At 32.9% G+C, this 19,289-nt stretch overlaps 1 pseudogene; it reads left to right on the top strand.

Moving 5' to 3' along the window:
- Positions 1,054-7,090, top strand: LOC104747581 (annotated as a pseudogene).

Here is a 19,289-nt window from a genome sequence, read left to right as displayed (position 1 = left end):
CTTTAAAAATCAAATTTATATTTATGGTTAATCGAGTAACTATAACAATTTTGCATAATGTAATAATCACTCATTTTAAATATATTATAATTTTTTTGGGTTCTAAGTTTATTTATAATGATAAAGGTTATTGTCTCATTCCTTTTTAATAGCACATAGATGAATGTACAATTAGAACGTATATTCCTATTCGGTTATCAATATTTATATTTTTTAATGAATAATCACTCTAAATGTTGAGATTAATTAGTTTACATACTTAGGTATATATAAATAATCATACATCATGATATCCCCTATTTGTTGTCATTTTTATATTTATTTATGAATATATATAAATCTATATTTATTTAGAATTCAGTTTCTTTTAATGAGTTGGAGATAATTCAGGGGTAATATACTTCTTTTTATAATCAATTATAATAACTATTGAAAGCTTGTTATTTAAATTATTATAGGAATAATACTAACATAAAATAATATTTTGTTTTAATATGATTTTGTTAATAAGTTATATGTTTAATAAGTTATATGTTCTTTATTTTTATTAACTTTATATTAATTGATATGTTTTTATAGTCTTTCTAGAATATTTTACTTAAATTGATTTTAAGAAATCAATATGTGTATTGCTTTCTTAATATCAATATAACTTTGACTTGTATATTTGTAAGTAAATTTTAGTGAAATTTTGCCTTAAAATACTATGTAATTATTTAATTAGTTTTAATATGTGATATTTATATTTGTGTGAGAAATGATGACATATCAAATTATTATTCAGTTAATTGTTTTTTTTTTAGAAAATATAATGGTATGTTAATGTAATTAAGCCGAAAATTTAAGGTTAAATTTTAAGGGTACCTATTTTAAGATTTTAATGAGATTTTTTCCCTTATTAAAATAGTAAATTATTCTTTTATATTATGGAATATGCACAATTTCCTTTTTATATTAGGACTTAGGACTAGGAGCTTATAAATATGTAGGTCACGGGAGCAAGTTCATCATTATCCCGATCAATAAACTTCTCAAAAGTTCTAGTTTCATAATATGGCTGGGGAGTCAGAGAAACTTCAACTTGCAGGGAACAAGTTCAAACCCCTCAGGTTGTCCAAGCTGCGGATCCGTCCGCCGTTTAGTGGCCGCAAGAAGAAGATTCCTGGGGGAACACTCGAAGCTCATACCAATGGTTTCAGGTATTCAACGACCATGCCTGACGAGCGTGTGGATGTCCTGTTTGCAAACATAAAGCACGCGTTTTTTCAGCCGGCTGAGAAGGAGATGATCACCCTCCTTCATTTTCATTTGCACAACCACATCATGGTAGGAACCAAAAAAACAAAGGACGTTCAGTTTTATGTGGAGGTAATGGATGCTGTGCAGTCTTTAGGTAGTGGGAAGAGATCATCAGCGTATGATCCAGATGAGATTGATGAAGAAGAGCGGGAGCGTGATAGGAAAAACAAGATCAACATGGATTTCAATCACTTTGCAAAACGGGTCAATGATATGTGGAAACAACCCCAGTTTGCAAGTCTGGACCTTGAGTTTGATCAACCTCTGAGAGAGCTTGGTTTCCATGGTGTTCCGCACAAGACATCTGTATTCATTATACCGACCCCCAGCTGCTTAGTTGAGCTCATAGAATACCCGTTCCTCGTGGTCAGTCTGTATAACACCCCAATCCACCATTGTTGGACCAACCCCTATTTTTGTTGAAAAGAAACCCAGCCCACTAAGGACCCAGCCCCTTTGTTAAACAAAAACCCTAAGCGAGTGTGTATATATGGGTGTACGTATTGTTTTCTTCGTCATGGCCGCTTACAAAGTTTTCGTTTCAACTTCGATCACTCCCTTGTCTCCGTAAATCTGAATCTCAAGTCACCATCACCTTTCTCGTTGAGATCAAGTTCCACGTTACGTCGAGCCGTAGTCACCACCGCTTGAGTCATCGTTTGTCTCCGTCGTTAACTTCTCTCACCGGAGTCCAGATCCATCACCGGTGGTTTGTTTGGGTCGTTGGCTTCTTCATCTGCAAGTTAGGTCGTCTGCTGTTGTTTCTGTTTCCCCGTCTGCAAGCGAGGTCGTTTGGTTCCTTGGGCGTTTCAGGCTAACCGCTTTCAACTTCTCCATTCCTAGTGTCGTCGTCTTCAATCAGGTGGGGAAGCGATTTGCGGATTCATAACACCTCATTTACACTTTTGTGCATGGGATAAGCGTTAGTTTAAAGTTAGACACTATTGATTGTTGGTTGCTAGGTGGTTAGAGTAGTAATACTTAAATGTTTTAATGCTTGTTGCATGGTTATATGGTTACGTGAGATGCATGTAGATTATTAGTGTTTTAAGTCGTAAAGTTTGCTGCATGGTAATATGAGGACGTGAGATGCATGTGGCTTGTTAATGTTTTACGTCGTACTTTAGTCTTTGTGGTGAGAAAATTATTAGGAAATAATTAAAAACGGGATTGAGAATGTTGAACTGTTTTTCTTCTGCTGCAAGTTTCAGATTGTTGCTAGCTGCTCCAGCCTTCTTCCTTCCAGTCCTATTTCTAGCCATAATTAAGGTGAGGGCGTGATCTGTGGACTTTGAACACTAAGCTATTTTGACCGTAATCGTGTTATGCTTGGTTTAGGGATAAGTTGTTTGATTGTTTGTATGATATAGGTTGATTAGTGATGATATGTATACTAAGGACAGATATGTGTTACGTGAGTGTTTGATAATGATATGTGGATGTATGACCATTAGTGTCTGCATGAGGAAAAAGGATGTATGACCATTAGTGTCTGCATGAGTAAAGTGGATGTATGACCATTTGTGTCAACATGAGTAAGGGATGTATGGTCAATGGTGCCTGCATATGTTACGAGTTATTATATGATATTGTGTGGTGGCATGATTTAATGTTTTAAATATGAGTTGTGTTTAGTGAAATATATAGGTTATATGTTGTTGAGGAAGCATGTTTGATTGTTGGAGATATTAGGAGGTTTATTGATAGCTTATTCTTAGACTTAGTGTATGCGCTTGCTGGTGTGCTTAGTTTTGTGTTGACGGTCCTGTGGACAGGCGGGATCGCTCTCACTGAGTAAAACTTGTTTTACTCACCCCTCTTTTCTCTTTCCTTCAGGTCAGGAGAGAAATGTGATTAGCTACGCAAGTTGGTACTTTCTTTTGGTGTATTTTTGGGAGAGGGGTGTGACAATTGGTATCAGAGCCAGGTTAAAGTCAAGCCGGTTCTGACCCGGAAGGCTAACTTTTTATTGTAGCATTTTGAAAAAGGGGACTGAGACTTTTCAAAAAAAAAAAAAACACCAAAAGAAGTAGACTTGCGTTGAGAATTGTTTGAGTAAAGTTTTAGTTTGCGTAGTGGTTCTGAATTTTGATCTTATGCAAACAGAGAATGGCACCAAACAGAAGAGGAAGGTGTCCTGCAAACCCCAGAGAAAACCAAGTTGGTGATGCACCAGCTAATGAGCAAGGTCAACCACCAGCAGAAGAGGATTCCGTTGCCGCTAATGCAGAAGAGATTGCTGCAACTCGTGTAGAGATGCAAGAGCTCCGGAACATGATGCGAGAAATTTTGGATCGACCAGTTTATGCTCCCCCAGCACCCGCACCTCGCCAGCCACCACCTGCACCCCCGGTTGCTCCACCTCAGCCACCAGCAGGATTTCAGTTTTCTTATTTTGAGACAATGAAGCTCATGGGTAATATGAACACAGAGTATTTCACTGGTGGAAATGATCAGGTTAGGGCTGATGATTGGAGGCAGATGTTGGAGAAGAATCTCAGGTCAGCTAGATGTCCGGTGGAGTTTAGGACGGATCTTGCAGTGCATTACTTGCATGGAGATGCAGACAATTGGTGGAGGAATGTTGAGAGGAGCTTACCTGTTGGTTATGTGCCTACTTGGGAGGATTTCTTGGAGGAGTTTAATAAAAAGTATTTTCCTCAGGAAGCTATGGACCAGTTGGAATGTGATTTTCTGGAGCTTCGTCAGGGTATGATGACTGTTAGAGGGTATGATGCTGAGTTCACTCGTCTAAGGAGGTTTATTGGGAGAGAGTATAGTGAGCAGGAATTGATTCGCAGATTTATGAGGGGATTGAGGGCTGATATTCGTAACCGTTGCTCTGTTCGAGGTTGTACTAGCATGGTTGAGCTTGTTGAGCAGGCCGCTACAGTGGAGAGGGGACTTGAGGAGGAAGCTAATGACCTAAGGAATACTCAGCTGAGGGAAACTAAGGGAAGGGAGTCACAAAAGCGAGTTTTGAACAACCAAAAGGATGAGAGAATGTGGAATCAAGCCCCATTGTGTGACACATGTGGAAAGACACATTCTGGAGCGTGCTTGGCACACATGGGAGTGTGTTTCACGTGTGGAAAACCCGGACATATTAGGCCCGACTGTCCGGAAGGACGAGATACTTGTCATCGATGTGGACGTCCTGGTCATGTTGCAAGGAACTGTAGAACGTCATGGGTGGGACAAAAACAAAATAATCGAGATGGAGAGGAACTGTTACCATTACCAAAGAGGCAAGCACAAGGGGCTCGTGTATTTGTTATGGGGAATCAAGAGGGCGAAAAACCCACTAATGGCATGGAAGAAGAACAAATGAGGGGTTAAGGCCGTAAAATGTTGAAGCATATCGGATAAAACAAAAAATTGCTTTCTTTCGGTTTTCCAGCTCATTTATTGGATTCTAAGAGGCTGATTTTTTTTTTTTTTTTTTATAATTAGTGAGTTTGAGACATTATCTGTTACTCGATTCTTTAATGGACAATATAATTGTTTTCAAGAATTATGTGTTCAAATCTCAACTCATTAAGATTGAAAACAAAGTACAGCAAAGAATGATGAATTCGGAGACGAATTCTAATTAAGTGGGGGAGAATTATAACACCCCAATCCACCATTGTTGGACCAACCCCTATTTTTGTTGAAAAGAAACCCAGCCCACTAAGGACCCAGCCTCTTTGTTAAACAAAAACCCTAAGTGAGTGTGTATATATGGGTGTACGTATTGTTTTCTTCGTTATGGCCGCTTACAAAGTTTTCGTTTCAACTTCGATCACTCCCTTGTCTCCGTAAATCTGAATCTCAAGTCACCATCACCTTTCTCGCTGAGATCAAGTTCCACGTTACGTCGAGCCGTAGTCACCACCGCTTGAGTCATCGTTTGTCTCCGTCGTTAACTTCTCTCACCGGAGTCCAGATCCATCACCGGTGGTTTGTTTGGGTCGTTGGCTTCTTCATCTGCAAGTTAGGTCGTCTGCTGTTGTTTCTGTTTCCCCGTCTGCAAGCGAGGTCGTTTGGTTCCTTGGGCGTTTCAGGCTAACCGCTTTCAACTTCTCCATTCCTAGTGTCGTCGTCTTCAATCAGGTGGGGAAGCGAATTGCGGATTCATAACACCTCATTTACACTTTTGTGCATCGGATAAGCGTTAGTTTAAAGTTAGACACTATTGATTGTTGGTTGCTAGGTGGTTAGAGTAGTAATACTTAAATGTTTCAATGCTTGTTACATGGTTATATGGTTACGTGAGATGCATGTAGATTATTAGTGTTTTAAGTCGTAAAGGTTGCTGCATGGTAATATGAGGACGTGAGATGCATGTGGCTTGTTAATGTTTTACGTCGTACTTTAGTCTTTGTGGTGAGAAAATTATTAGGAAATAATTAAAAACGGGATTGAGAATGTTGAACTGTTTTTCTTCTGCTGCAAGTTTCAGATTGTTGCTAGCTGCTCCAGCCTTCTTCCTTCCAGTCCTATTTCTAGCCATAATTAAGGTGAGGGCGTGATCTGTGGACTTTGAACACTAATCTATTTTGACCGTAATCGTGTTATGCTTGGTTTAGGGATAAGTTGTTTGATTGTTTGTATGATATAGGTTGATTAGTGATGATATGTCTACTAAGGACAGATATGTGTTACGTGAGTGTTTGATAATGATATGTGGATGTATGATCATTAGTGTCTGCATGAGGAAAAAAGATGTATGACCATTAGTGTCTGCATGAGTAAAGTGGATGTATGACCATTTGTGTCAACATGAGTAAGGGATGTATGGTCAATGGTGCCTGCATATGTTACGAGTTATTATATGATATTGTGTGGTGGCATGATTTAATGTTTTAAATATGAGTTGTGTTTAGTGAAATATATAGGTTATATGTTGTTGAGGAAGCATGTTTGATTGTTGGAGATATTAGGAGGTTTATTGATAGCTTATTCTTAGACTTTGTGTATGCGCTTGCTGGTGTGCTTAGTTTTGTGTTGACGGTCCTGTGGACAGGCGGGATCGCTCTCACTGAGTAAAACTTGTTTTACTCACCCCTCTTTTCTCTTTCCTTCAGGTCAGGAGAGAAATGTGATTAGCTACGCAAGTTGGTACTTTCTTTTGGTGTATTTTTGGGAGAGGGGTGTGACAGTCTGAGTGAGATTGAGATTGTGAATCTTGAGAGAGTTGGGTTTGGGCAGAAGAACTTTGACATGGCCATCATCTTCAAGGACTTCAAAAAAGATGTTCTCAGGGTTGACTCAGTTCCCACAAGTTCTCTGGAGGGGATAAAGGAGTGACTCGACACTACAGATATAAAGTACTACGAGAGCAAACTGAATCTGAACTGGAAACAGATCCTGAAGACGATCACGGATGATCCGCAGAGCTTCATAGATGATGGAGGATGGGAGTTTTTGAATCTGGACGGAAGTGATTCAGAATCTGGGGGCTCTGAGGAGTCAGACGAAGGATATGAACCATCAGATGTGGAGGTTGAGTCTGAGTCAGAGGATGAGGCCTCGGAGAGTGAGTCATTGGTGGAGTCAGAGGATGAAGAAGAAGAGGACTCAGAGCAAGAGTCAGAGGAAGAGGAAGAGAAAAGGTAAGACTTGGGGTGAACTGGAGAGAGAAGCTACTAGTGCAGACAGAGAGCATGGAGCTAAGTCTGATAGTGAGGAAGAGAGGAAGAGAAGGAAGATGAAAGCGTTTGGGAAATCGCGGCCTGGAACTAGCGGTGGAGGCGGCAGTAGGAGTATGAAGAACATGCCACCATCAAAACGCAACAAGCACAGGTGAAAAGGATCAGACATTTCGAATTCTGCTTATCATTGTTCTCATTAGGGAGATGAAACGATACCAGACTTTTATTCTCCCAGGTTTAAAAATTAGTGCTTCTTTTTTTGGTTGTTTCATGGCAAACAAAAACTAGCGTTTGGTTATGGTTTTTAAATCAGTCTTTTGTATTATAAACTGCTTTCTATCATTATTAATTTAATTCTATGCCCTAGAAAAATAATTGTTCTCATTAGAGATGAAACGAAACCAGAATGTTTAGTTAATCAGTCATCTGTATTAAAAAATCGCTTTGGAACATTATTAATTCTACTTTTTCAAAAAAAAAATAAACATTATTAATTCTATGCCCTAGGAACATTGTGGCTGCATTCATCATCATCTCTCCCATGGAAGATGACCACATTACAATTGAATTTTTATCCCGTACCATGTCTAGAGACTAAACACAATTCACTACCTCGTTCACCTACCTACATGCTGATGACTGGGCCTGGGCAGAAAACCCAACGCCGGGACCGAACAAAAAAAAAACGGTTTGAGTAGGATATGGTTATAACCAAAATATTCTATTGAGTTTTATATTATCAAAATCCGTGGTTTGGGTTCAGATTCAGCTATTACCTGATACCCATATAGATATCTCTCAAAGCCGAACATATAATTAAATATCCAAAATATTAATAATATATATTTAAGTTTGATATAATCTAATTACCGAAAATTATAATTCCAAGTCCAAATGTATCAATTAATATTTTGATATTGTATATGTTAAAGTTTAGAGAAATACAAATTAAAATTAACTAAAGATAAAGATAGGAATTACAAGAGGGGAAAATATGTGGTCTAGCAATTTTCTAATTTGTTTCAGTTACTCATTTATAGGAATATTTATAAACTACATTTTCTTTTCTTTTCTTCTATTTTTAGAAAAATTAATTATTTATATACAACAATTGATGATTGTGTCATAAGCATTCCATCAAAAGAAAGGAGAAGAAACACAAAGTACAACAAAATGGGTAAAAGTGTAAATGTTCTTGGTTTCATCACTTGTATGGTGGTTTTTTTTAACAACATATTATTAGATTAGCTCAAACGAGCCAATAGGAAGAAACATTGTTTACATATATAACTTCATGTGAAACTGAACGAATACGTCGTGTCAGATTATCTGTTTTACCATTATGTGAGCGGAGAATTAAGGCTAAAAACAAGGAACTGAATTTCTCTTTATCAACTTGAATCTCCTTCAAATACAGCTTGAAAGCTGGCCACTCTGAGGGCGAAGACACCATCTTCACCAAATCGAAGCAGTCGGTAAAAAAGACGATATCCTGATTATCCGCTCCAATCATACACCGCATCGCCCAGACTAGGGTTTCGATCTCTGCATGAGACTGCGTCGGAGATTGGCTGCCCCAATAGTAGGAGCCTCCCCCACTTGAGAGGTACAATATCATCCATGATCAGCATATTGATCTGTTGCTTTTCAAGATCCATCCACAAAGCAAAAATAACTCATAACATTACTATCAAACGCCAGACTTCTAATAGTTATATTCGTTGTGGTGTATTTTTCAGTTTAAATCAAATATTATATACACACTTAATAAAAATTATTTATACTTGATAAAAATACAAACACTTATACTTCTTTCAAATTCAACAACTATTTATGCAATAAAATATACTATAAATGTTTGCAAGTATAACGATATACGACAATATAATTCATCCATGTTATTTGAAACTTTTAATATGTTTACAAATTTATAATATTTTAAAATTTTATTAGTTTTAAAATATCAGTTATAAGATTTTATTTTCTTAAAATTTTAAAATTTTAAAATTTACTATATATAGTAAAATAAACATTTAAAATAAAAATCTCGAATTAAATTGTATACAAACTTTAAAATTTGTATGCCTCTTAAGTTAGCTGATCTTATATCATAACTATGAATCTTATAAAATATTTTAGCCGATGTGAGACGTTAAACACTTAATTTTTTGGATAAATAACACTCTAATACACTTTCTATACATTTAATATCACCGTGACATATTTCTTGACCATGAGATATTTTCTTGTAGTAAATTGACATATACACCCTTAACAAAAATCTAACCTACCTCTGTTTTACTTTCTCAACACTTTATTACACAATAGATCTTTAAAAAATATAATAACCATAAAGTAAAAAGAAGAAAGGGTACTGGATACCAGTTCATCTTCCACGATGTCGTAGTTCTCAAATGCCATCGTACCGCCATTCTTACACGCCCCCATAGCACCATTCTCACACGCCACCATATTGTCGTTCTCACACGCCGTCGTGACGCCATTCTCACACACCACGGTACCGCCGTCCGAAATCCGACGCTGCCTACTTTTTAGATCTCTCTCCTTCATTCTTTGTGTCTCTTATTTCTTTTCACACTCCAAAAACCAATATTTTACTTGGATAAAGATGAATCAAGGTGGACAAAGAAAAGAGAAGTTCAAAACATCGAAAGATTAAAAAAGAAAAAAAACATCGAAAAATATATGTTTTTGGGTTCAACGAGTCAGTGGTTAAATAGTTCTCTAATGTGACGGGTTCTCTTTTGGCAAAAAGATCTATGTTTATGGGTTGTGATTTGTAGAAATATGTGAGAATATGAATGTATTTGTTATTCATTTTGGATATAATCAGAATTCTATCACTAGGGTGATTGTGTTATATTTGTTTGGTTAAACTAGAGATCTATGCTTTGTGTACATTGGTATCCATAGATAAATAGCCACATGATCTCATCCATAATTATAACCACTGTTAGCCTTTGTTCATCAACTTTGAAGCTCTCGTTTGATTTAGAAAGTTGTATCTATGCTTGATGCTTGTTCTTTTAGATATAAAGTTTAGGTTTTGTCTTAGTTTTACAGCAAAAACTCTATAAAATTTCAGAATACTTTTTATTTTTATTTGTCTGCTTGATTCTTCTTAAAGTTACCTATTGGTTACAAAAAAACCACCATATGGACTGCACTTCTTGGACAGACAATTCTTTTTTTTTCCCAAAAATTGTGTTTAAGCGAATGATAAGATATCATACTTTAAGTGTTGCTAGATAGGATAATGTTATACCTCAATTTGCTACAAACTTGTTTCACACGGACAAATAATGTGGAAGCTATTTGTAATTTAAGTTTAAGCTAGAGGCATAAATGGTAAACAAAATATTACGTCATAAAGAGCCATCCATTTAGATATGTTTAGGGTTTAAGGTGTAAGTTCTAGGGTTTATGTGCAAGTTATAGTGTTAAGTGATTATTGTTTTAGAAATCCATGGGATAGGACCGGTTGTTCACATATTTTTAGAGTTTTTGATTTACTATTTTTTGCTTAGTTTCTAGGATTTACGGTTCATTTTGGCAGGAGTTTTGGAATCTATGTGGATAGGGTCACTTGGTCAGATATACACTCTCTACTAACACAAATACTCCGAAAAAACCTTATACATAGATTGAAAGAATTTAAGATACACGTCCAACTGGAGCTCCATCACTCCCCTTATACTTGACACTTCCCAGCCATGTCTGCACACTTTTGCACTTCGGTATGTCTTCCAGGTGCTGATCCATAGCTTGTGGCGAGAGTGCAATCGACGCCGCCATGGAGAATATGCAGTCTGGCTGCTAAGCTTACAAAACTAATTGACAAAAATGTCCGAAACAGGTTTAGCACTATCATACAAACGGGTAGTCAAGCGTATGAAGGTGGATTAAGATATTGGTTCTCTACACGAGCTACTGCAAATGTTTAAGTTGTTTTGATTCTGCTCCAAAACCTCTACACCCTATGATGCACTTGTTGTAAAAACAGTCTTTTTTTTTGTGAAATATATTTTTACATTCATACAAAAAAGAAAGAATTTTATGCTTTAATTGTCTGACATATATATAAATTAGGAAGAATCTAATTAGCACCAAGATAGATACATAGACAAGAAACAACAATGGTGTAAAGGTGGTGGAGAAGCCACAAAGAGAGAGAAGAACTAGAAGAAACAAGCAACGAAGAGAGACAATAATGAGAAAAACAAGCAACAAAGAGAGAGAATAATGAGAAAGAGACAAAAAATATTTGGTATGGTTAGTTTTTTGTTGGTTTTAGTAAGCGTATAATTGTCATAAAATAAGAAACAGTAGAAATGATGGTAAGTGTGTAAAGTGAAAAAGTTTATTGAGTAAATCTCCCTAATTTTTTCATTAACTGAGTATTATATATCCATTGAAAAAAATCAAATCACAATATATGCCAAAAGAGTTATATTTTCATAATTTATGTATTATATAGTGAATCCAAACAATTAAAAAAAAACAAGCTAAAACAAAAATGACAAGAGAATAATAGTTTCAAATCATAACAAAATATTTATATTATTAATTGTGATGGGATAATATATGGATAATTCTAATTTTAATTATATGTTAAAAAAATCTTTTCATTGTGTTTGGTTATATGAATAATAGAAAATTAATAAAAACTTTTGAATACATAGTTAAAAGTAATAGCTTTGAAAATAAAAATTTATTTCAAATTTGAATTCAATAATACTAGTATAGATTCATTAAACCAAGTTTGACCAGAACCTATTTGAGTAAGAAAGATATCTAACACATCAGATTATTCAGAAAACAAGTTTGACCAAATCTATTTTGAATTAGTATTTATAGGAGAGGAAAACTTATCCTGTAAGTTCTCTCAACCTCTCTCAATCTCAATCAATACTCTCAAATTAAAAATGATTTATATCAAAGTATTTTATTAGTTTATAGTCTTTTTCCCATTATTTTGTACATGAATTAGGGTTTGTTTTTTCTTTTTCTTTTTCTTTTTCGTAATCATATATAAGTAGTTCATTGGATTGATGTGTTTTCCCATTGTTAAATTTGGTTGAATCTGAGAATTGGTTTCAAAATTTAGGGATCTCAGAAAATTTAATTCCCATTGTTAAATTTGGTTGAATCTGAGAATTGGTTTCAAAATTTAGGGATCTCAGAAAATTTAAAGATTTGTTAACTTCGATTATTTTGTATTTTTTCGCAATAATTTCTTTGGTTTTCTGAAACAAAAATTGCATATTAAATGTATAATCTAGCATGATTTATTGAATTGATCTGAAGCATCTTGCTATGACTCCCAAAATTGATAAATTTAAATATGAAATATTTTTTGAGTCTCATGGCTTTATTGTGATATATATATATATATATATATATATATATATATATATATGTGTGTGTGTGTGTGTATGTGTGTGTGTGTGTGTTTCTTTCCTTCTTTCAATTTGTTGATCGAAATGTATTGAGACATTATACTAGTGTCATGGCTGTAGGCTTTAGAAAACAATGTAACACAAACAAAAGAAATGTAAATAGGGTTATGAAATAATTAAAAGTGACTGGAAAATATTAGGTTTTAAGAAAATTTCGACAATTTTTTTTTCTACATCGTGTTAATGGATCCTTAAAACATCCATGAATTCTGAAACACATGAGTTTATATGAATTTCTAAGGTTTAAGAAAGACTTTGGAGTTTAATGTTTTTTCTTTAATTTTGATTCTCAGTCTAGAAGTCAGGATTCGAGAGAAAGTGGATCAAGAAAGATTTGAAGATAGATATCAAAGACACAATGAAAAAGAGTTGAAACTATACAAGCGTGCAAGGATGTAGAAAATTTATAAGACCTGAATTTGATGTTCTTAATTTAATTTACAGATCTCAAAAGCTTGTGATCTTGAGTTCTTTAACTTAACTCGATTTTTTATTCAAAAAATATGGTAGGATTTTGGAATGAACTGCATTAAAGCTGGAGACACTTTTAAGAAACCGAGAGGCAGAGGAGAGAAAGCTCAAGATAATCTGCAACAACAAAGGTTTCAGGTAAAAAAACTAAAATTATGTCTAATTCTATTTCTTTGTGGATTATAAACAAAGTCTACAAGTAAAAAGAATAAAGTACGGCCTATTGATTTCTACTTTTGACTTCTCCTTTCGTTTTATGGTTTCGATTAACTTATTCTTAAGACATGCCACAAAATCACAACATAGATGCTCAATAAAATATATGCAATAACAGAGAAAGATAAGCATTGAAAATGGGAGAAGAGTACCTCGCTTGAGATTTGATGAGGTGTTGTTCAGTTGAGATATCAACATTTTGTTAATTTTATTTTCTTTCACATATCAATGACATAATAAAAGATTTTCATGTGAGTTATTATTGTTTTTTGTTGTTCTCTTCAGATGTGATCCACTGTTGCATTTGTCGAATAGAGTCAAGCCAAAAAATTGATGACAGCAATGGGATTTACTGATTTACTTCAGAAACATGATTACTAAATCAAAAAGTGAATCAATGAACCCCATTTCTATCATCAAATTTCTGGCTCGACTCCATTCATCAAATGTAATTGTGGGTTGCATCTAAAGAAAACAACAAATATAATAATAACACATGAGAATCTTTTCATGTAACTGATCTTTGAAAGAAAGATAAAATTTTAAAAATTTATTGATACTTCAACTAAACAAAACCTCATCAAGTCTCAAGCGAGCAACTCTTCTCTCCCTTTCAATGTTTCTCTTTCTCTGATCCTACAGATCATGTTGAGCATCTACGTTGTGATCCTCTGGCTTGTCCTGAGAATATGTAGATTGAAACTATAAAATCAAATGAGAAGTCACAGTAGAAACTAACATAGTTTATTATCTTCTATTCTTTTTGTAGACTTTGGTTCATCATCCGAAAAGAAATATAATTTGGTATTGTTCCAGTTTCTTACCTGAAACCTCTATTGTTGCAAATTCTCTTGAGCTTCTCTCCTTTTCCTCTCTGTGTTCTCTACCCTCGGTTTCTGAAAAATCTATTCAGCTTTGACGCAGTTCATTCAAATAACCTAACAGTTCACTACAAGAAAATAATTTTATTAAGACGAAATATTTAGTCACAATACAAAGTATTTAGTCACAATATAAACATTGTTACGAATTTGTGACGATTTTTGAATGGTTGCAATACAATGGTCACAAATTTTTATTTGTAACAAAAACGTCACAAGAGTTGCAACGAATATATTAGTAACCATTTTGTCATCAATAACTACGACACCAAAAAGTAACAAAACTATCTTAATTACGGACTAACAAAACGTCTTTAAATCGTCACAATTCGTGTTTAAAATAACGTTTTAATTATGTATCTTATTGTTACGAAACTATAGTCTCAAATGGTCACAAATGATAATTAGAAATTTGTCGCAAAATTTTAACAAATACTCAAAAATCATGATATTTTGTGACTATCATAATGTCCAATTTTATCATTAGAAGTTATTTTCAAATGGTGTTAATAATAAAAATTCATTGCATATGATAAAAATTATAACAAAAAAATCAATCTCAAAACAATATTATTTTTTAAATTTATTATCATACAAATTTTTTATAATCATAAACATTAGATATACATTATAAGCTATCTTTATTCTTACAAAAAAAAAAACAAAAATTCGTCCAGATGAACATATTCGATGATAACTTCCATGTTATAACTCCTATGGAAACGATTTCAGGCTTTCTGGAAAGGTAAGACTCAGATCTTTCCAACGGTTGGTAGATCAGCTTCTGGTTCAATTTGTAGCAGTGGGAAACGATTTCACAAGATGACTGATGTTAATTCGCGGATCTGCGCAGAATAGGTTTGAGAAAACATGTATAACTTTTAATCTACAAAAGGGGTTACAAAATCCTTTGGGGAAAACTTACATCTATGGGTTGGAAAATTGCTCACCAAAATTCGTCCATAAAAGAGTCCGTTTACCCCTTATTTTCCACCATCTCCTAGAGCATGTAAGATCTGTCCTTAATCTCAATTGTGGCTCCTTGTTCTCTTTCTCTCAAATGGTTCACTCTCTCTCTCTCGCTAGGTTATGGAGGCACGAAATTATAAAGAATAAAACCTTAATCATCTCTTAGATAAGTCTGGTTAAATTAGGATTAGAGACTTGACTTAATGGACTTTGTATAAATGACATAACAATTTATACTATTTTATGAGTAATGTTTACTCATTTTTATGTCACAAACTGTGACTTGCATATCTTTTATAAGTTCATAACTAATTTGCAACAACATATTGGTCACAATGTAGTCATAAGAGTGACGATTAATATTTTCGTAGCATATTCGTCACTAATTGTGACAAACTTTTGTTACTGAGTTTTTTCGTCATAATATAGTGACGAAAATACTATTAATTTGTTACAAATAAACTTAGTCATAATATCGTATTTAAAATGTCACAAATTTGTGACGGAAATTTTTTGTCTCAAAAATACATCTCAATAAACTTATTTTCTTGTAGTGGTTGTTTCTCTAGAAAAAGAATGAGTTTAATCAAAAGGCCTAATGATCATAAGTGACTGAGATGAGTAATTTAAATTAAGAACATCTAAGTCATGTCTTATTACTATTCTATACCATTGCATACTTGTATAATGCCAACTCCTTTTCATGGCCTCTTTGATATCTATCTTCAAATCTTTCTCTTGATTCACTCACTCTCCAGTCCTGACTTCTAGACTAAGAATGAAAATAGAAAAAGAGCATTAAATCATGCAAATAAATTGTCTGAGATATCCGCATCTCAATATCTCCATGTCTCTGCAGAATCCCTTGCACGTCTGAGTCCAAAGTCTTCTTGCACCTGAGAAGTTCTAATAAAGTCATGTTTCAAAATCCATGCACCAAGGGGATATATAATAGAAATTTTTATTTTGTTGAAGTTTTCTTGAAACCTAATCTTCTCCAGTTACATTTGATCGTTTTCATAACCTATTTACTTTCCTTTTCGTTTTGTTATGTTGTTTAAAATAGTTAACTATGATGACATTACTTAAGTATTAGTCATTAAATAATAACCCAAATATATATTTCTTAAAATATAATATAAATAATCTTTCTGTATCAGCTGCCTACCTAAACAGAATGATTGTATATTTTCTTCGAAACCAAGCTCGTAGATGTTCATAAATTTTGATATCATCATCTACCATAATAACTTAACAATTTAAAATACTTTTACATGTCTAAATTTTAAATGTACTAGTAAACTTAGAGTTATTGTAACATATGATGCAAATATATTTATTTTAGTGCAATATAATCTAGACGATAGCATTTGTAATTCTTCTAATATATGTTTCTTTTTAGATGTTATGCAAAGATATTCAATGTTATTCTTATTTATAGTCTCTATATGATATTCATTTTTTCGGATATCTCTGAAACTTATCAAGTTTCTATAAGACTTAAGAGAATATAATTCATCAATTTTAAATTTTGTTCCCGTGGCATTGAGAAAGTGGCTATTCCATAGCCCATAATTCTTTGCATTACCACATATATTACTCACATTTTCGGCGAAATCTTTTATTTTGAGAGAGAAGAAGTATTTTTTATTTTTAAGTATTGAATGTATTGAAGCACTGCATGTTAGACATATATCTCCATCTTGATCTCAAAATTTGACATTCTCTCAAATTTTGAAGGATCGAAAATGGCTTATGCTTAAATTTGTAATGGACTGGGAGTCGCTATTGTTGATAACGTGTTTTGAAATTAGTATATAATATAATATTTGTATATGTATCTATATTATAGTATATAAGACAAGAGAAACAAAGAGGAAAATAGAAGACACGAGAGGATTGTGTATAATGGAGTTTATTATGCTTCTCTCTGACTCTCCTACGTACACAACTAGGCACTAACATCTTCCTATTTATAATGAAGTAAACAAAATATGACTTACACACTCATTAGCTTTAGTAAAGATAAATGAAAAGTTATAGTACCAAATGTCACAATAAAAAAATAAATGTAACATTATATGAACAAGTGTAATGACATGTGTTTTGTGATGGATTAATCACACTTTTGTTTCACAATAATATCAACATATATAGAAAATGTATATTTATGTTGAAAAACCTAAAGTAGTCATAAAATCACTAGATATTTTTGCATAGTTACAGCAAATGGAATTTATTTAAATAATCCACAATTATCTAGAAAGCTAAATATTTTTCTCCAAAACTACTATGCTTCCCAATTTTATCATTCTAAGAGTTAATAATTACAAGTTTACGGCTACTTTTACATGAAAATATGGATTTAGATTCGGATTGAGTATTTAGATTCGGATTTTTTTGTTTACGTTTGCCATCTACTGTAGGTTTATCTTTGTTGTGTATTGCTTGATTGACAACCGTACCTACCTACTGCTCTTAGGATAGCTATGCTTTCCGAAAGTTTGAAAAATTGCCTTAAGTAATCTAAATGACCAAAGCATCATAACCTGCGAAAATAGTTTTGAAGCCTGAGGAACACACTGAATTTTGATTGTTACGGATGTTTGTGACAAATATTAGATAGAAAATTAAGAGCATCTCCATTATAAAAGGAACTTCTAACTAATAAATATTATTCATTTTATTTCACAAAGAATGTCATTTTGACACATTTCACAAAAATTTAAAAAAATTTAAGTTATACATATTTACCCATATTTAATAAGTAATTAATGATTTAAATTCAAAAAAATTAGCATTTAAAAGCATATTGGAAATATATAATGACACTCTTTGTGTAACACTGAAATGAAAATTTTCTTGAAAATGACTCTTTGTAAAACAGAGCTAGGAAGTAGTATTTTAATATAAGAGAAATAAAGAATTAATTATCGAAAGAAAAACAACTAAAATCCACTAAATATATGACATCGGAAGTTCTATGGGTATCTATATATATAAATATATATAGTCTATATATATATATATTTAAAAATACCTCCCATTTTTTACCAATAGAGATGGTTAAAGAAAACTCTAATTTTATTTTATAACCCCAAATAAAAATAATTAGAAAAATTGCTTGGCTTCCCTGCCACCAATAATACAATATATATCCACAGTTCTTTTAGCCAACAAATCTATGTTAAGACCATGATTGGTAACGGCTGTTACTTTTGGCTGTAAAGACTTTGACTTTAAAATTTTAGCTGCAGAGAATTTGGCTGTAGATGTTTTGACTGTAGAAATTTTAACTGTTAAAATCTGATTGTTTATCAACAACTTTTAAAGAGCTGTTATTTTTATTATTATTATAAGTATTAATAATAAATATATATTATGTCATAAATTAATTTATTTAACATTTTAATGACAAAATAAATTTTATTAATGATAGATTAAAATTTTTACAAATATAAATCAATCAAATATGAAATATTGTTTGAAAACTAATTAAAAACAAACAACTATAAGAATAAGAAATAAATAATTGAAGTTGTAGACATCAATTTATTAACTTATTAAATTTTAAATAATGCAAAAAAAAAAAAAAACTAGTGACGACTAGCCCACATAGCATTAGCAATCTCATCACGGACACCTTCCATATATTAATGTATTGTTTGAATGTTATTATCTTATTAATGATGAATTTCATAAACACTATTATAGTATTATTAGTGATGATGATGAAAAAATAAAATTTATTATTGAAATGGGTCTTAAAAGAAAGAGAAAAAAATGAGAATAATTAATTTATAAAAATAAAATATGTAAAATATTTATATATACTTTTGAAAAGCTTTTAAATATAAAAATGTGAAAAAAAAAAGAATGCTTTAAAAATTGTTTTGTTTTAAAGCATGAATTTGACACTTTAAAAAAAAAGGAAAACAAGGAAGAGAAAAAAAAATAGTGACTTTCAAAACTTTAAAAAAATTAAAAGCCAAAAAAGCCTGATTGGCAAAAAAATTGACTGTTATGGCTTTAAAAAATTTTAAAGTCTTAAAAGTAGGCTACCAATCATGGCCTAAGTTTTTCTAGAGACAATTAGAAACATATTCACTTTCTAATACATATGTGACAAAACTCTAATGATGATTCAAACAACTTATCTTCTTCTGCTACTAACCCACTGCTTGTTTTCATTAACCATGACATAAGTATGATGATCTGCAACAAACACACACACAAGTACTTAACAATGTGAGAACTGAGAACATATTGCACATGTGACTTCAGAAAATACTCGAAAATATTCAGTGTACGAGTATTTTCATCTTCTTCTGCTACTA

Source organism: Camelina sativa, chromosome 2, assembly GCF_000633955.1.
Source record: "Camelina sativa cultivar DH55 chromosome 2, Cs, whole genome shotgun sequence".
NCBI lineage: Eukaryota > Viridiplantae > Streptophyta > Magnoliopsida > Brassicales > Brassicaceae > Camelina > Camelina sativa.
Note: the sequence above shows the minus strand (reverse complement) of the source record. Positions and strands in the feature narration are given on the sequence as shown.